This window comes from Canis lupus, chromosome 6 (assembly GCF_003254725.2).
Source record: "Canis lupus dingo isolate Sandy chromosome 6, ASM325472v2, whole genome shotgun sequence".
In the NCBI taxonomy this organism is placed as follows: domain Eukaryota; kingdom Metazoa; phylum Chordata; class Mammalia; order Carnivora; family Canidae; genus Canis; species Canis lupus.
Genome location: NC_064248.1, coordinates 18,373,609 through 18,393,429, shown reverse-complemented (window position 1 = coordinate 18,393,429; position 19,821 = coordinate 18,373,609). Strand labels below are relative to the sequence as shown.

At 52.3% G+C, this 19,821-nt stretch overlaps 1 protein-coding gene across 2 annotated transcripts in view; it reads left to right on the top strand.

Moving 5' to 3' along the window:
- SBK1 (SH3 domain binding kinase 1) overlaps positions 1–19,821 on the top strand; it is a 51,158-nt gene that overhangs the window by 10,145 nt on the left and 21,192 nt on the right. Inside the window, exon 1 of one of the 2 annotated variants that reach the window (XM_025415677.3) lies at positions 16,735–17,560. The exons of the other annotated variant lie outside the window; for it this stretch is intronic. The gene's annotated coding sequence lies outside the window, so the exon portion shown is untranslated. Of the gene's footprint in view, positions 1–16,734; positions 17,561–19,821 lie in introns of those variants that run through there. 2 annotated transcript variants of the gene reach the window in all.

The window sequence follows — 19,821 nt, the reverse complement described above, 5'->3', positions numbered from 1 at the left end:
ATTCATCAGTTGCATACAACACCCAGGGCTCATTCCATCAAGTGCCTTCCTTCGTGCCCATCACTCAATTGCCCCATCTCTTACCCAGTTTGTTTTCTAGAGTTAAGAGTCTCCTATGATTTGCCTCCCTCTCCATTTCCATCTTATTTTATTTTTCCTGCTCTTCCCCTATGTTCATCTTAATTCTTACATTCTACATATGAGTGAAATCATATGGTATTTGTCTTTCTCTGATTGACTTATTTCCCTAAGCACAATACCATCTAGTTCCACCCACATCATTGCAAATGGCAAGATGTCATTCTTTTTGATGGCTGAGTAATATTCTGCTATATAAATATATCACATCTTCTATATCCATTCATCTGTTGATGGACATCTGAGCTCTTTCCATAGTTTGGCTATTGTGGTCCCATACATCTTTATTAAGAAGGATGTGTTTCACTAAAATAAGGGAGTAAATGATGCAAGAGAAGGACCTGGGATCCAGGAAACAAGGGAGCCAACACAAGAGAGAAAGGTAAAGGGCATCTTCCAGGTTATGGTGAAGGGAGATTCCCTGTGGCAGTGTCCCTGGACTGCAGGCGGCATCTCACACTGAAATAAGTCAGAAAGAGAGCGCCTTGCTGGCTCAGTGGGTTGAGCATAGGACTCTTGCTCTCAGAGTCGTGAGTTTGAGTCATACGCTGAGCTGGAGCCTACTTTAAAAAAAATTATGAAGGGACGCCTGGGTGGCTCAGTGGTTGAGCATCTGCCTTTGGCTCAGGGCATGATCCTGGGGTCCTGGGATCCAGTCCCACATCAGACTTCCTGCATAGAGCCTTCTTCTCCCTCTGCCTGTGTCTCTGCCTCTCTCTCTCTGTGTGTCTCTAATGAATAAATAAATAAAATCTTTAAAAAACATAAACACATAGAAAAAAACCTTTTGTGCAGAAAAGAGAAGGAAACTTAAAATTTAAAACTTCTGCTCATCCAAAAAATAAAAATAAAAAAATAAAACTTATGCTCTCTGAAAGATACTGTTTAGAGGATGAGAAGACAAGCCATAGAATGGGAGAAAAATATTTGCAAAAGACAACTGATCTGATAAGGAACTCTTAAAAAAATTTTTTTACTTATTTATTTGAGAGAAAGAGAAAGACAGAGCATGAGCAGAGGGAAGGAGACACAGAGAGAGGGAGAAGCAGACTCCCAAGTGAGCAAGGAGCCCAATATGGGGCTTGATCCCAGGACCCTGAGATCATGACCTGGGCTGAAGGCAGATGCTTAGCCGACCAAGCCACCTAGGCGCCCGTGATAAAGAACTCTTTATCCAATAAAGGACTATTATCCAAAGTATACAAGGAGTTCATGTATACTCCTTGTATAAAAAAGAAAATGAAAATGAACAGTTCAATTTTAAAATGGGAAAAAGATTTGAACAGATACTTCACTAAAGAGTATATATAGATGGTAAATAAGCATATAAGCGATGCTCAACATCATATGTCATTAGGGGATAACAAATTAAGGCAACATGAGATACCACTACATACTTATTAGAATGGCTAAAATCCAAAACACTGACAACACCAAATGCTGCTGAGGATGCAGACCAAAGGGAACTCCCGTTCATTGCTGATGGGAATGCAAAATGGTACAGCCACTTTGTGGGGTTTTCTCCTTTTTAAAAAATTTTATTTAAATTCAATTAGTTAATATATAACTTATTATTGGTTTCAGAGGTAGAGCTCAGTGATTCATCAGTCTTATATAACATCCAGTGCTCAGCACATCACATGCCCTCCTTAATGCCCATCACCCAGTTACCCCATCCACCACCTCCTCCCCTCCAGCAACCCTCAGTTTGTTTCCTATGATTAAAAGTCTCTTATGGTTTGTCTCCCTGTCTGATTTCATCTTGTTTTATTTTTTCCTCTCTTCCCCTGCGATCCTCTGTTTTGTTTCTTAAATTCCACACAAGTGAGATCATATGATAACTGTCTTTCTCTGATTGGCTTATTTTGCTTAGCATAATATCCTCTAGTTCCATCCACGTCGTTGTAAATGGCAAGATTTCATTTTTTTTAGGTGGCAGTACAGCCACTTTGGAAGACAGACTGACAATTTCTTATAAAGCTAAACATAGCCTCAGTATAGGATCCAGCAATTACATTCCTTGCTGTTTACCCAAATGAGTTGAAAACTTATGTCCATGCAAAAACTTGCACATGAATGTTTATAGCAGGTCTATTTATAATTGCCCAAAATTTGGAAGCAACCAAAATGTCCTTCAACACGTGAATGGATAAACAAACAGTGGTCCATTCATACAATAGAATATTATTCAGCAATAAGAAGAGATTAACTATTAAGCCATGAAAAGACATGGAGGAACCTTAAATCCACATTGCTGAGAAGCCAGTCTGGAAAGGGCACGTACTACATGATTCCAACTATCTGATATTCTGCAAAAGCCATATCTATAGAGGCGGTGAAAAGATCCGTGGTTGCCAAGGGGCTTGTGGGGAGGGAGAAAGAGGATGAATCGGTGGAGCAAGGGATTTTTACGCCAATGAAATTATTCTGTATAATAGTGCAATGGTGGGTCTGTGACATTATGCATTTGTCAGGACCCATAGAAGGTGCAACAGAGTGAGTCTTCAGGTAAACTATGGACTTTAATTAGTAGTATGTCTATGGGTTCATCTGTTGTGACAAATGTACCGTCCTGATGCAGGACATTAATAATAAGGGAAACTGGGGGCGTGAAGGAAGGGTGTGTGTCCTTTCTGCACAATTCTTTCAACCTAAAATTATTCTAAAAGATAAAGTCTAAAGGTGCATGGCTGTCTCCATGGGTGGAGCATGCAACTCTTGATCTTGATGAGATACCACTACACACTAATTAGAATGGCTAAAATCCAAAACACTGACAACAACAAATGCTGGTGAGGATGCGGACCAATGGGAACTCCCATTCATTGCTGATGGCAATGCAAAATGGTACAGCTACTTTGTGGGGTTTTCTCCTTTTTTAAAAATTTTATTTAAATTCAATTAGTTAATATATAACTTCTTATTGGGTCATGAGTTTGAGCCCCATGTTGGGCATAGAGATTAAAAAAATAAAATCTAGGAGCGCCTGGGTGCTCAGTTGATTAAACGTCTGCCTTCAGCTCAGGTCATGATCCTGGGGTCCTGGGATCCACCCCCATATCGGGCTCTCTGCTCAGTGGGGAGTCTGCTTCTCCCTCTCCATCTGCCTCTCCCCCAGCCCAGCTCATGCTCTCTCTTGCTCTCTCTCTCTCTCTTGCTCTCTCTCTCTAACAAATACACTTAAAAATATTTAAAAGATAAAAGTAAAATCCATAAGGTTTCCTTGATATGTAGGCACCAGCAATAATCTGACGCTGATGTATTAGGAGGGCGGGAATAGGAAGTGTGTGGGGGACAGACGTAAGGGAGCTAAATCCTCATCTTCCAAAGTGGGAAATTAACAGGGAAAACCTAAAACTGGAAAGAAGCAATGTGAAGGTGCTAGGTAGGAAACGCTGAAATAAAAATCCCTGCAAGAGTCGAAGTGATTGTCCTTACGCAGCAGTACATGGCAGTGGGGGCTGCTCATGTTTCTTGACTCTAAGCTATGGGCACGTTTAACTGGAATAAAAACCAAAGCTATATGTACAAAAGGAAAGTGGAAAGAACAGTAAGAACAAAGGAGAGACCTGGAGGTGGCAGGGCAGCGACAAGAAGCCAGCTCTGCCAGGAGCTTTTCGCCCCAGGCGCGGGGTAAAGGAGGTGATGCCCGAGCCTGCAGGTGTCTGGGAGCGATCCTGGAACAAGGGCAAGGTTGGTGGAATAGGGAGCGAGGGGAGTCCTGGAGAAACAGGGTCCTAAGGGAGGCTGGGCCTCACAAGGAGGAGGGCTTCCCCCGACCAAAGCAGATGGGAGGAAGTGAGAAGTGAGCAGCTGGGTGGGTTTGTGCTTTCACGGCGGGAGGCAATCCGATCCATCTGTTTTCTCAGTGAAGTGGGAGCCGCGGTTGGAGGAAAAGGAGAAGGTGGGAAGGAGTCATCCAGGACCTTGCTGCTCCGAGTGGGGTGTACAGACCAGCGGCACTGGCACCACCTGGGGGCGGGTTAGACGTGATCCCCAGGGGGTCCACAGACAAATGAAAGTTTGCCATCTCGGAGAAAGGGGGGGAAGGAGCTGGCAGGCATAGCGGGGGTCGTGGGGCAGCAGCACGTGCCTGTTCAGGACCGTGAACCGGGAGAGAGGCTGGCAGCCAGGTGTGGGGCGCTCATGCAGAGTTGGCTTGCTCAGTGCAGGCAGGATCAGGGACAGCAGAGGTGGGCACGGGAGTGGGGGTTCCGGACAGCAGCTCCGGTGACGTTGTGCGGAGCCCACACAGGACGAGAGGGATGCTGGTGGCTGAACGGGCTGATGGGCAGTGGACCGGTGGCCTCGGTGAGGTCAAGGAGCTGTTGCATGTGGGTACCAGAGTAAGTGATGAAGAGGATGGGAGAGGGAGACACTGGGATCTCAGGGGGTGAGGTGTGGGGTCATTATGAGATCTGGGGTGTAAGCTTGAGCCAGATGGTAAGCAGGTGTGTGTGCAAGCGTGTCCGTGCATGTGTGTGAGAGACCAGCCAGCCAGTCCCGCCGTCCGCCCTGCACTGTGTGGGACCAGCCACTAGAGGGAGCGCTGCGCCCACACATGCAGGGACTGGTCCAGCAGGCAGCCAGTCGTGAGCCTCGGGCATCTTCATCTGACACCTTCTATGTTCACCTTTCAGATTTTGTAGCCACACACCCCTGGGCTTAACTGCAGTTCTCACTACTTCCAAGGCCTGTGACCTTGGCCAGGTTACCCAACAGCTCTGTGACCCAATTTCGCCTTCGGTAAAATGGGCACACCCATGGTTCCAACCTTCTGAGATTGTTGGCAGCCCGAATGAGGTCATGCCTGGGACGCACGGTGCCACACTGGGGGGTGCCGACCCGATGTGATGGTGGAAGAGCTTTTTCTGTTGCCTCTGTCTCTCTCTGCTTCTCAAAAGCAGCCCCCCTGGCCCAGCCCAGATCCAGGAAAGTGGAGATGGGCTTTCTGGGTGTAGAGGGTGGTCTCTAGGGCAGGGACAAGGAGAAGCCCAGCCGTCTTCCCTTCCTGCTCAGTCGTGCTGGTCCCCTTGTCTTGGAGCAAATCTCACCTTATGGCTTATTCTTGGTCATGGTCTCACCCTACTGGCCACTGTACCTTCTTCCCTCCTCTGGGATGCCCAAGAGACCACACCTACCCTTGCCTGGCACCACATCATCCCTGATGCAGTGCCACTGCCTGGTATCCAAGAGGCTCGGAGAGGGTGTTCCTTCCCAGTCATTCCCCTATCTGCCCCCCACCCTGGCTCCTTCCCACACCAGTCAAGAGCTGGCTTATCATGTCGCACCCCAGGGAGATCTATGTTTCCCAGTCTGCAAACACCCCAGGTGCAGAGGTTTCCATGGGAAGGAGGCCCACAGAAGCAGCCCCTCTGTCCTTTCTTCGGGCTCACAAAGAGGTATAGCCTGCCCTGACATTAAACACTAATTTGCCAATATTGTTAAAAGCAGGGCATTACTTCCTAAGATCTAGATTTCCAACTTCCATTGAACAACTGGAGGCTCTGAGAGCCTGAGTTTACATTCCCATGTGACAACAGTAGGTCGCAGGGGAGAGGAGGCCACCCTCGCAGTGAGCCAGGGCTCTCCGGTTTACCACTCTGTGGCCCCCAACCAGTCCCTCCCTGGGCCTGCTGTGAACATTTCAGTCTGTGGCCCTGGGCCTGAGAGTTCCTGGAAGCTTTTCACGACGCGTATGCTGGCCTGAGGATGGGAGTGCTCCCCAAATGACGGCAGACCCTCAAGGGCAAGGAATCCTGGGGACCAGAGAGCTGCTTGGTGTCCTCACCGGTTCGTGGTCGAGATGCCCAGGGTAAACTACACACACACACACACGCACGCATGCACGCACACACCCATCACCCCCATAGTCCAATCTGCCAGCAGATCCACCTTTCCTCCACTGCCCTGGTCCAACTGTCCAAGTTATTGTCCTCTCTCACCCAGCTGGGTGCAGAAACCTCCTCATTTCTCCTCCCCCTACTCCAAGAGGCTGTCTGCCCCACAGCAGCCAGTGGGACCCTGTTAAAGCCTAAGACATAGCTTATTCCTCCTCTGCTCAAAACCCCCCAGTGACTCCCACCTCACTCAGAATCAAAGCCAAAGGCTTATGGTGGCCCTGAGTGAACTGTCCCTGTTACCTCTCCTCCCCTCCTGTGCTTTACCAGCCTCCTCATTGTTCCTGACATCCCAAGCACACTCTGGCCCCAGGGCCTTTGCACTGGCTGTTGCCCCTGGCCGGCCTCCTGGACTCTGCCCCCCCCCCCCCATAACTGCACGGCTCCCTCCCTCAACTTCATCAAGCTTCTGCTCAAATGTAACCTTCTCTATGAGGATTTCCCTGTTCTTCCCGTCCCTCTTGGCTTTGATTCTTCCCTCACATGAATCCCTTGAAGCACAATTATTTACTTAGGCACCCTGTTTGTTGTCTTGCCCCCCTCTTTGCTCCCCACTGGAACGGATGAGGGCAGAGACTTTTTTCTGATTTGTTCATTGCATAGAGGAAGCACTCAATAAATATATGGTGATTAAGTGAGCGAATGAACAAATGGGAAAAATGAGGACAACAAGTGCACGGAGGGGCTGTGTGGACTATCAGATTGTGTGTCACTCAGGGCATGACCTGTGTCATCACTTAGAGCCCCGAACTTCGATTTGCTGCTCTGTAACTAGCATCTTGCAATTCTTAATAACTTCATCTTAGAATTTGTAAGTAAAGGCTGCTGGGACCATAGAGCGTGTGCCATGCACCATCCCGCCCTCCCACATCCACTGCGTGGGCTCCCAGCTACCCACTCTGTGCCCCACACAGTCACCACTGCTGTCCTTGGTGTCCCAGAGGCCTGGGTGCAGGCAGGTCCCACACTGAGTGTGTAGTGCAGTGGCCCCGGGCACCTGTGAGGGGCTGCACTGGCGTATCGCGTGTCCCCGTGCCCAGTGGAGCATGACACTGAACAGTAACTAAACAAAAACCCTCAGGACAGGCTGAGAGAGAGAGAGCTGGGTAGAAGGGAAAAGCTTTTGTTCTGCTTTTTTTTTTTTAAGATTTTATTTATTCATAAGAGACACAGAGAGAAAGAGAGGCAGAGACACAGGCAGGGAGAGAAGCAGGCTCCATGCAGGAAGCCCCATGCGGGACTCGATCCCGGGACCCCAGGATCATGCCCTGGGCCAAAGGCAGGCGCTAAACCGCTGAGCCACCCAGGGATCCCCTTGTTCTGCTCTTAGCAAGAGGCCCACATTCTGTGGCTGGCCCTGGTATCACATACTCACACGTCACCAGTGCTAAGGGCTCTACCCTCGGGAACCATGGTGGTGGCAGTGGAGGTGGTTATTGAGGATTCCACAAGCAGAACAGGGCTCAAGCAAGAGAGGGCCCCTAGGCTCTGGGAACATCTGGCTTCAGGCCTGGAAGAGAACATTCCCTTGACGTCCCCCAAGACCCTGCCTCCTGGATATGTGCTGTGAGCAGGAGGCTGAGGATGAGCCAGGGCAAGCTCCTTCCTCCCTGGCCTCAGTTGCCCCATCTGTGAGCTGGGACAAGGGCCCCACACATCTCCTTGCTGGCAGTGACAGCTGGAATGCTTTGCAAACTTAAACACGGTGGGAGATGTGCATGGCACACAGGGATTGCCATGGTTGTTCTGAAAGGTTCCTGGGCCAGGGCTCAATTTCTGTCCACATCCCCCAAAGGAACCTAACTTTAACCCCAAAGGGATAAGTGACAGGGGACCAGCCCTCAATAATGACTTCAGACCCAGATGTCAATAGTATGGGCCTTGGAGAGGGCGTCAGATCTTGATGGTTAAGTTCTAACCAATCCCTGGCATGGCTGCACACCCAATAGCCACTCAGGTCTTGGTAGTGGCCTCAGACCCCCAGAGTCCCGCAGACAGACCCTAGTGACACCTGGGAGGCACCAGGCATCTCAGCTCCCCTCCCTCCATCCCGCCTAAGCCCCTATCCCTCCCCAGCCATTAGAATTTGAGCCATTCTCCAAGATCCACTTAATTAGCCAAGCTCATTAACTCCCACAGGCTTCTCCTCCCCACCTAATTAACTGACTTAATTAGGGCTGGCAGTCCCGGCTCCGCCCAGCCCCCTCCTGCTCCACCCAGCCCACCTCTTCCAGGCCTGGGCTCAGCCAAGCCACCAGCAGGCTGGAAACAGATGGGGGCGGGGGGGGGGGGGTGGCCTGGCCCTTCCAGCACCCAGACCTCTGCCCTGTGTCCCTTCCCTTCCCCTCAAGCCCCCCACCCCCCCACAGCAGCCCAACCCCACCATTGCCCCTGGACACCAGAATGGCCCCTCCTGGGCAGGGCAGCAGCTCATAGGCAGGAATAGATAGAAATCAGGAAACTGTGATGGGGAGGGGAAGTGGGAGAGAGCTGGGAATGAGGTAGAACGGAATTGGGGGAGAGGAGGAGGTGAGGACGGCTTGGCTGAGATGGATGGGCTAGGCGGTGCGGTGGTTGGGGGCCCAGACTCTGGAGTCTGCTTGGGTTCGAGTCCCTGCTAGGGTGTGAACTTCAGCAAACTCGTCGCCTTCCTGTGTCTCAGACATGATGACAACAGACTCACTGTAGGGTTGTTGTGAGGTCTGAATGAGTTAATATGCGTACGATGCTGAGGACTTGACCAGGCACAAATCTGTGCTTGTGAAATAAGCAGGCAGGGATGAACAGAGGTTTCCTGAGAGTTAGAGGCTGGAGGAAGGGATGGGATGGCCAGAGGGTCTTGTCCCCGGGGGTCAAGGAGACCCCCTCCCCAGGCAGGCTCTGGAGTGCCAGCAACAGATGGAAGCTGCCTACTGGGCAGAGCCCTTGGCCGGGGAGACGTTAAAGGGAGAAGAACACAGTGTCCATTCCTACTCCAGGGATGGAAGAGGCAGGCTTTGTTGTTCAGGACCTCTATAGCTCGTGCCTCGGTTTCCCCATCTGGGGGAAGGCCTAGTCTTGTGGAAGTACCTGGCATGTACCCTAGATACCTAATGAACGTCCAGAGACTCATCCCTGAGAAGAGAGGTGACACGAAAACCATTTGGGGGGCAGGTGCTCAGCTGCCCTTCACCTCTGCTGGGACCAAAGCAAGGAGAGTACACTGTGCTGGCAGCAGGCAGGATGCAGGTCAGACACGAAGCAGAGCTCCCTAGAGTTGAGGGGTACGGGCTCCGGAAGGTGGGAAAAGGAAGTGTGTCTGAGCTGCTGAGCAGGCCCTAGGGGAGACACGGAGGTTGATACCCGTGAGTGAGCACGAAGCGAGGAGCAGGGGCCTGAACACTGAGATGGCCCTTTACCTACGTAAAGGCCCCTGCTCACCCCTTGCCATCCCAGTGCAGCCGTCACTTCCTCCAGAAAGCCCTGACTTTTGTCTCTCCTTTGTAGTCTGATCTTGGGCAGAATTTGACATTTATTGGTATGATTAATACAGTGTCTCCCCCACTAGGCTGGAAGCTCCTGAAGACAAGGACAGTCTGTGTAGCTCATCTATTTACCCTAATGCCCCTTTATGGTAGGTGCTCATTATCAAGTGTGAATGAACGAATGCATGCATGAATGAATGAATGAACGAATTAATGCATACATGCCCTGGCCTAGAACCCAGAGGTTCCTGAAGCTTAAAGGGAAAGGGTCCCCATGTGGCAGCCCAGGAACTCACCTTCGTGCTCTGCCATGAACACCCCGAGCTCCTCAAGTGGCCCCAAGAACAAGTGCCCTTGGGGAGCAGAGGCTGAACTCTAGGCATCTGAAACCCCTGCTCCTGGGCAGGCTGAGCGCCCTCTGAGAATTCCCTTTCACAACCTGGCATGCTGAGGAAATAGTGAGTATGGGGATAGATGGCAGGATCTTTCATTTATCCCTGCATTTTTAAACACTGCAGAAATCCACATTTATACATAGTATAAAGAACTCGGAGTTGTGAGTGGCAGAGACCCAAGTCCAACGGACTTAAGCACAAAAGGAACTTTAGGGCGGTACATACCCAAAAAGTCCAGAGTCTTCAGGTATGGCTGGATCCAGGGGCTTAAATAATGGCATGAGGACTTTGGTTCTTCATCTCTTGGCTCTGCTGTCTACTGTTCTGGCTTCACCCCCCGGGAGGGCCTCTCTGGTAATATGAACTCCAGACTTACATCTTTCACTTCAGTGGGAAGAGAGTTCTATCCTATTGGCCTGGCTTGGGGTACAGACCTATCTCCCAAACATCAGGGTGGCCAGGGGGCTGACGTACATTAATTGGTGGGCACTGGGTCCCAAGTCCACTCCTACAGCCAAACGGATGAACCCCTCCTCCCCCCAACAAGGGGGGAAAGATATGTCAAGGAATAGGGGTCCCCAAGGGAAAACTGGGGTTCTGTTGCTAAGAGATGGGGGAGAGCTGATGCTGGAAAGAGAGTTCTACTCTACTTGGACTACGTGAGTGTCATGCCAGCCCCAGGGCACCGCAGTAAGTGCTAGCCATGGTGGCACACACTGTCGCTTCCTCACCCAGTCTTCCTGGGCCCCTCCTCCACTTCTACTTGCCAGCATCCTCATCACCTTTCCTATGGGCCTTATCTGATCCCGCGTGCTCTGCCCACATCCACAGCACTGCCTGCCTCCGCGGGAGCTCTCACTGGTGACTGACAGGAGCTGGGGTATAATACGTGCTCTGCGCATGTAGACACACATTCTACACTTGTCTCTGAGAGCTCCCCAGTGGGATTCCCTTCCTATTGCCCACAGCGATAATTTGCTTGGCATTGCCTTCCTGGCTCACTTCTCCCCTCCCCTACCTGAGATCACCTACCAAATAAACCACTTCCTTTCCAATTCCTGTCTCAGGGTCTGTTTCTGGGAAACCCAAACTAGGACATCATTAAATCTAGACCCCTGGGGATGTGTACTAGACAGCACTTGTCTCCTTCCAAATGCCTGTGTTCCTGGGGATGGCGTTGGCGATCCATCCCCAAAGAAGGAACTGGGAGTGAACAAGCTCTGAGCAGCCCTGGCTCTGCTGTGAGGATTCCAGAGGACGCTTCTTCCTCCCCTGCAATAAGCGTGGGGGTGGGGAGGTGAGCACCTACCAGATCCTGGCTCCACAACTTCCCAGAGAAACAGCCACATCCCGCCCTGAGGCCTAAGGTGTCAGGAGCCAGGGAGCCAAACTACTTTTCAGTCCTGTGTTTCTCAGAGTACAAGTTGAGATCATTTTAGAGAATTCCTGGATTTTCCTTTAGGAAGCACAGAATCACATACTGCGAAACCTATTCCTTTTCTTCTCCCCTTTCCCCCCACCGGATCTCATTTAAAAAGACTTCCACCAAGTAATTTTTAATTATTTTGAAAATTGTAAAAGAAAATAGAGCAAAGTATAAGCCTGTGCATATCCACAACTAGAATCAATGTTAACATTTTGTCATATTTGTGTCAGATGTTCTTTTAAAGATTTATTTATTCATTTGAGAGAGAGAAAGCAGAGCATGCATGCAAGTGGGGGGAGGGGCAAAGGGAGAAAAAACCTTCAAGCTGACTCCCCGCTGAGCAAGGAGCCCAGGGCCCCCACAACCCATGAGTTCTTGACCTGAGCCCAAACCAAGAGTTGGATGCTCAACTCACTGAGCCACCCAGGGGCGCCCCACCACCCCCTCGCCGCCGGTGTAAGATATTTTTAAGAAAAAAAGAAAAAACATGACACAGAAAGATGAGTTCCCATTATCCACCCCGACCCCAGGCCCATTTCCTGGATTCCATCTCCAGGAGCAACCACTCTCATGATTTTAGAGATATTCTTCTCATATCCGTTGGCAAGCTTTCAGCTACAAGGAGCAGAATTCCCTTCAAAGCCACTCCAAGTACAACTCAGCAGCTTGGCAATGTCATAAAGAAGCAGGTTCTTTCCTCTCTGCAGTGCCATTATACTGTACTTCCCATCATCAGTGGCATCCTGCTGGCCGCGGTCACAGAGTTGTATTTTGACGCGGGAGGTGGGGAGCTCATCAGGACTCTTGCTGGAACACTATGTTTCTCACTTCAGAATATATTCTCCAAAAAGGTAATGAGAGATTTAAAGATCCATCACCTCCAGCTGTTGTACATCCTGGGCTGCTCTGCTGTCTTCCTTCTGATCCATCTTGGGTTCTGGTGCAACTGTTGGTTTTCGTTATTGGCAATAGCTTGACCCGTGTCTCCTGGTGGCACTGGATACTCCTGTTCTTGACTGTGAACAGCTTCCAAACCTTTGCTCAACATGTCATTATGATCTTCAGTTTCCTAAACGTGATCTGCTCTCTGAATGAACCAGTCACCAGTGCCACCAGGATCTCTGACCACACTGGTGAGTTGGTCACCAGTGTCAGTGTCCTGGGCGTAATGGTGGCTGTCAGAAGGTTCTTCCTGCACTATTGTAATGCAGACCAACAAGCCAGGAATGCCTTCTCTTTGTCGTGACTGGGGTCATGAGCAACAAGGAGCATCGTACAACATAGACCAGACTGGGGAAATCCCCAGACACCATCATGACCTCCAGCATGGGGACTACCGATATGGCCAAGACATCACTTTCCATACAGCTAGGAGAGTCACCCAAACTCAAATAGTTTGAAACATGATGTATACATTCTAGGGGACAAGAACTCTGTTTTGATTCCTTCCCCAACCCCAACAGTAGCAAAAACTTCTGATACGTCAGTGAACATAAGATGCAGCCAAAGGGACACCTGGGTGGCTCAGTGATTGTGTGTCTGCCTTTGCCTCAGGTTGTGATCTAGGAACCTGGGATCGAGTCCCACATCAGGCTCCCTGTGGGGATCCTGCCTCTCCCTCTGCCTATGTCTCTGCCTCTCTCTCTCCCTGTCTCTCATGAATAAATAAATAAAATCTTAAAAAAAAAAAAAGATGCAGCTAAAAGGAAGTCTGGGACAGATTCCTGGCCCCACGGTCCATGAGCCAGGAGCAGCAAACTGACTGCCCAGGAGTGTGAGGACACACCAGCATTGAAGAGGGTATGGGCCCCAGGCAGAGGAAACCTAACTGATTATCTGTTTTCTGATGTTTTTTCTGTGTTGTTATGGAGATCATAGCGACGTTTTATCTTTGTGTTCGGCTATCCAGATCATACCCACCAAGACCCTCTCTGGAAGGGCAGCATTGCTGTGGGTGCAAAACTTTGAGCTGGCAAGAGTGGATTATCCCCAGGTGTCAAGGGAAAAGGACTGCAGCATTATGAATAGCTGTTTTAGTTCCTGTGTTCAGATGTGTTGTGTTGGTTCATTTCTCCAAGAAGTGGGCCAAGATGGGGTCAGATGTGTAAGCAGCTATCTTATTGGGAGAAAACGCTTGGGTAGCAAAATCAGAAGGGAGCCAAAGGCGGCTGGGTGAACGATGAGGCTCAATAAATCTAAAGCATGGAAGAGGGAAAGAAGGAAGGAAGGTGAGATAAGAATGTTAAGAGAGTTTGATGGAGCCAATGGGAAGGCCTTGATCCCCAGCTGCCCATTGGGGATGCTCTGTGTCTCTAGGGATCTGGGCACTTCTGTGTCTTCGAGGCACTCAGTCATTGATGGGGATCAGCTAGAAGGGAGCAAAGTGGAGACTTCTTTGTGAACTCTGGAGAGCCTCCACCGCTGTTGCTCTGGGCAGTCACCATCCCGTCCCACCAACCCCTGTGGTCTGGATGGTCCATTTTCATGGCTGCCACATCCCACTCCTCTGGCCACACAGCTCCTCCATGGGTGCCTCCAGTCTCTCTCTCTTTAAAGATTTTATTTATTTATTCATGAGAGACACAGAGAGAGAGGCAGAGACATAGGCAGAGGGAGAAGCAGGCTCTTCGCAGAGAGCTCAATGCTGGATTTGATCCCAGGACCCCAGGATCATGCTCTGAGACAAAGGCAGACACTCAACCACTGAGCCACCCAGGTGCCTCTCAACTTGACAGGTCCTGAAGGATCACTCGGTGGTGTGATCCAAGGTTTCCCTCCTGAGGGGTCTAAAACTCTTGGTTATCATAACCAATGGATCACTCTAATGGATCACTGGGTTCCACATGTATTTGTCCCTGCTCTCCTTTTGTAAGAGCAGCCCTGCCTTCTTCTAGTAACTGATCAGGGTACTTCTGTAGTAACTTCTAGAAACTAATTAGCTTCGATGATTGCTGCCAGAGAAGTGACTCTTCTTGCCTGCTGGTTATGAACACATGGAGCCCAAAATGCCCTGGCAGCAGCTGCAGCTTAAATGTTGACGGGACCCTTGATGGGACCCCTTATAAGAGTGTGCCCCCTTTGAGGACCAGGACTTCTCACTCTGCAGAGCCTAGGGTGGGGGGAAGGGGACTTGAATACCCACCATGCTTTTTGGCCAACGTTTTCTAACTGCATTGTGGATAATCAAATTCCTAAGCAAGGAATCTGGGAAGGATTCCATCCAAAGTGGCCTTGATAACCTTTGATGACCACGGTTGGGAGCATTTCAAGGCCAGATTCTGTTCCTGCCCTTCTCCAGGCCTCCTTTTTTTTTTGTTTTGTTTTGTTTTGTTTTTTGTTTTTGTTTTTGTTTTTGTTTTTTTGTTTTGTTTTTTCATAACGAGAGGAAAATGCACTCTAAATTCTAATGTTCTGGGACTTGGTTACTAGACACAGGAAGATATTTTCTTCCCTCTTCCTCCCTCTCTGATCTCCCACTTCACTTCTTTCTGCCCCACAACTCAAACCCCTCCATTTGTTTGGGGCAAGCAGGCCTTACTTGGAGAGGAGTAGAACAAAGGCTGAAATTTGAAACTCTGGAACATTGGCAGGACAGGAAGGGTGAGAGAGGAAAGGCAGACAAAGATATCTGGGGGTGGGGAGATAACTTGTTTAGAGAACAAAGAAGAGAGGAAAGATGTTCTAGACAAAGGAAACCAAGTGTATGAAGGCACAGAGGTAGGAGAAAGCACATATTAAGAACACGGGCTGAGGTCAAGGCTTAATGAAGAAGAAGGGACCTCATTAGCGGAAGGGGTAGAAACCCCAAAGGTTACAGGCTTTGAACACCAGAACAAGGAGGTTAGATTTTCCGCCCTGGAGGTAACAGGGCATCCTTGGCAATGTTACTCAGAGGAGCAACCAAATCTACTTTGTGTTTTACAGAGCTGATTGATGATCGCATAGTACTTGGATTCTAGAACAAAAGTGGCTGGATAGAAGCAGGAGGGAGAAAAGGGGAACTGAGGCAGTATTCTCAGTAGCAGAGGTTGCAAAATGATGGCCCACGGGTTAGATTTGGCTCCAAAGTATGTTTTATTTGTCCCATTCTCTATTTCTAAACTTGGGGATTTGTTTCAAATACTGAAAAGTTGGAAGACTCTGTGTTAGGATATGGATTTCCTGCTTCTCTTGAAAGATCATCTGTCCCTACAGGCCCATGATGCTCCACTTTGCCTCATCTCCACCACTTACTTGCAGTCACCTGATGCCTGACCCCAGTCACTAATTTATGTGATCTATAGCTACTTGAGTCTGCCATCCCTGGTTCTAAACGATCTAGACACAGTCAGGGTGGTTGGGAAGAGTATGCTGGGTGGAGAAAACAGCCTGAACAAAGAGAAGAAATAGGGAAGGTGCCGGGTGTGTTTGTGTGTGTGTGTGGGGGGGGGGGGGGGCTTTCTCATTAATGAAACAAGTGTGGCTGGGGCAGCCTGGATGTGTCTGAGAAAGAGGCAGAATAGAGCCTGGGAGGACGAGTGGTCCCTATCTAATTCCCCCGCCCTCGTCATCTACCCTGCTTCCTTTCGGGCTGCCAATCTCCAGTGTCAGACGATGATGCTCCTTCATCCACCGGGTAGTGTCTTTGCACACACTGCTCCTCTGTTTGGAATCCCCTTTCCTCCCTTCTCTCCAGTGAGCACTGTGCATATCAGCTGTATCCCACCACTAGCCACTGCTCACAGCGGGGGTCACAAGCTGGACCTGGGCTGGACACGGCCCCCAAGCCCCCCAGCTCGCGACCTCTTCCCCTATGCTTCCCTGAGTAGACCGGTAATTGCCTCAAGTCTAGCTCAAAATAGGATGGAGGGATGGATGCATGGATGGGTGCATGGATGGGTGCATGGATGGGTGCATGGATGGGTTCATGGATGGGTGCATGGATGGATGCACGGCGGCGGCCGGATAGGACCGACTGATGGGATGAATGGAGACAGATGCACACGCGATTGCAGAGCTTGACTGTTTCCCTCCTTGAAACAGACACAAGCTCCGCCCCACAAGAACAGACTGGGACAGTCTGGGGCAGTCTGGTCCCGCGGGGACCAGGTGACCCTCTCAGACTCCCCCGAGTCCTCTCTAACCTCGTTCTCGCCCCCTCGTGGGTTCTGACCTAGAAAAGACGGGGGGCGGGAAGACGGAGCGGGAGCCTCGGGCGCTAGGACCCGGCGCGGCCGGAAGGCGGGGTGGGGGCGCCGCCCGCTCCGCGCGGGGAGAATCTGCGCCCCGCGGCGGGGGGGGGGGGCGCGGCGGGGGGGCGAGCGCGCGCCGCGGGGAGTGCGCGTGCGCGGGAGCGCGCGCCACGCGGGGCGGACAAAGGGGCGGGCGGCGGCGCGCGGGGCGGAGGGCGGAGCCGCGGGCCGGGCGGGCAGGTGCGCGCGGGCCGGAGGGCGGAGCCGCGATGCAGCGATGGAGCGCTGCCCGGGCGGGCGCCGGGGCCGGGGCCCGAGCACCCGGCGGATCGCTAGCCGGAGCCGGAGCCGCAGCCAGAGCCCGGATCAGGCCGGGGGCCGGGCCCGCAGAGCCGGGGTGCTCGTAGCGGCGGCGACGGAGCCCCCCAGCGGCTGAGGGGCTTCCTCCCGGTTCCTGCCGGTGGCCGGGGCTCGGCAAGCCCCCGCAGCCGGGCAGCGCGGGGTCCCCCCCGACCACGTCCAGGACCCGGAGACCCCCCCGCAGGAAAGCGGGAGACCCCTCCAGATCCAACAGAGAGCGACCCCCCGCTGGGGAAAGCGGAGACTCCTCCGTATTCAGAAGACAGTGACCTCCCTACGGTACGGCCAAGACGCCCCCTCTTCAGTCCGGGCCCCCCAAGACCCAGAACGCAGTGACCCCCCGTCCGGGGTTGCCGGGACCCCCTGCCAAGAGCCTGGTCATCACAACTGCACACCTCAAGACACGAGGACCCAGCTCAGAACGCCCCTAGCTCAGCGGGTTCCTGGACCCCCCAATTCCGGTACACAGGAACCCCGAATCTAGGGAACCGAGGACAGCGGGAGCTGCCCCTCACCAGCAGGAGGCCTCGGGGCCCCCCCAGAGCTCCAGGACCCGGGCGGCCGAGCCCTCGCGGCGCCCTCCGCATCCCAGCCCATGGTTGTGGCGCCCTGAGCCCCCCCGGGCCGGGCCGAAGGAAACCGAGACGGCGCCCAGGCCCCCCGCCGCGGCGTCCCCGCGGCCCCAGCCCAGGGAAGCCGGGCCCAGGTGAGTGGCCACCGACGCCCCTAACCCTGCAGGTGGGGAAGGAGGTATCGGGCGCACACTGCCCCCTCCCCAGCGTCGCCATGGAGCGGAGGCTGAAGGACGTCTCTTTGTGTCTCGCTCGGAGGAGCCGCCCCCTCCTCCTCTCCCTTCCCCCACCTCACACCCTAGCCCTGGGGTTTGGGCGCTGCTCCCCGGCCCCACGGGGGGTGGGGGGGGCGTAGTGGCAGAGCCACCTTGTGCTCGGAGAGGGGGGCAAGAGGGTGGAGAGCCCCCCCCACCTCTGTAAACTGTGAGCCGGGAGCTGTTGGACTCTGGGCCGTTGGAGTATCTGTACCCCATCCCCCCGGCCGGGCTGAGTTCTCAAGTGAAGTCCCCCCTGGGAAGGGGAGATTGGGGATGAGCCCAGGTGAGGGAGCCTGTGGCTTGGGGCCCTAGGGTGATGGCTGGGGCTTCGGGTGTGTGTCTTTGTCTGTGAAACGGTAGGGAAGGGGTGTGTTTGAGAGAATGGGTGGGAATCATCCCATCTTTTCTCTGCGATCCCATTGCCCCCCACCCAGGCCACAGGGAGGGTCTTCCCCCAAGTCATACTTTGTATGTTTTGCAGGCGGGGACGGCTCTCTCCAAAGTGAGGCAGTGATTTCTGAGGAGGAGAGGTAGTCTGGGCAAAGAAGCCATTTCAGGTCAGGGCACCTTTCTGTCCGCATGTGCCCTAGGGCTAGCAAACCCAAGACCTTCCCTTCTCCTCCTGGCCTCCAAAATATCCAGGGCCAAACCTCAGGTTGGATCAGTGTGTCCTGGACAACCAAGCAAGCATTCTAGGTCCTTGCTTTAGCTTTGCAGGCTATACAAAGCAGCAGCCCAGCCCAGCCCTCAGTGAAGTCCCAAACCCCAGACCCTGCAGCTCATGGGAAAATGAGAGGGCCCGGGGATGTTGTACCCTGAAATTCTGGATCAGAGATCCCAAGAAGGGACTGGACGTGGCTGAGGGAACACACTCTGGGCTCCTGGGGTTCCCCCAGTCTTTCCTCTCTGAGCCCTCTGCAGGCAAGCAGTGACGCTGAGGAAGGCAGGACTTGGTACAGGTAGCTCCACTGGGAGTTCCTTTGTTCATTTATTTATTCAACAAACCTTTAGTTAGTGTCTGTGATGTGCCTGGCACTGGAGTCCAGGGCTTTTTCCCCCACATCATCCCAATCCGCTTTTCTTGATCTGTTGGTCAGAAGACCCCGGTCTGTTCTGTTTGCCCAGGCCACTCTGGGTTGGGCCAGTGAAGGTAGGCCCAGTCAGGTCCCGCTGACCAGCTCTGACCCCACATCTGAAGCACCTGATCCTCATCCTGCTGCAGACTGGGGACCCCTGGGCCGGGGCTGATCCCTTTACTCCACTATTCCCAATACCAGGTGCCCCCACCCCACCTGCTGCTGGAATTGACCCAAGGGAGGGGATGTGACTAGCAGGAGAAGAGGTTGGGAGTGCTTCAGGCCAGACCTTTGGCAACCCTTCCTGCAAATTCAAGGACAGTTTGAGGCAGCCACCCTCAGCCCAGGCAGTGAAGGAGCCAGCTGCTCTGAAGACTGGGTGACCTTGGGCAAGTGCGTGGCATCCCCCAGAGATAATGACAGAGAGTGAGCCACTCACTCTGCAGTATATAGATCACAGTTGGGGCACGAAGAGCACCCAGGTGTGTCCTCTCCCTCTTCCTCTCCGAAGGAGTTCATTTTCAGGGGGTTCCCAGGAGCCCAGAGCCTTACCATATGACCCACAGGCAAGGGAGTGGAGCGAGAGGCCAAATTGCAGAGATTAGAGTCACTGCGACTAGCGAAAACCATCAAAGAGGCCAGAAGGGACAAGGAGTAAGATCTCCCCTCCTCATTAACCTGCAGTGGCTCCCCACTGAGTCTGGAATAAAGCACAAGTCCAAGCCCTTCATGGCTGTGGCCTTACCCCACCTCTCAGATGTCAGCTCTCACTCCTCACCATCTTATACTTCTGGCTCTTCTCTTCTGTGTCTTCAGACTCCCTCCCTTCACTGGGGGCTGTTCCCACACCCTGAGAAGCCCTGCCATAGGATGGCTTAGGGGCAGCCTTCTGCCTCCACCTCCTCTTTTGACCTGAACTGGCCTGGGACACAGAGTGCAGAGCTGATTTGGACTAGTTGATGGTTGGTGGCTTGGAGACAGTCACACGTGTCTACATGTGCTAGGAGACCTTGTCCCCACATCTAGACCCTGAGCTCCAGGAGATGGAACCAGGTCTATCTT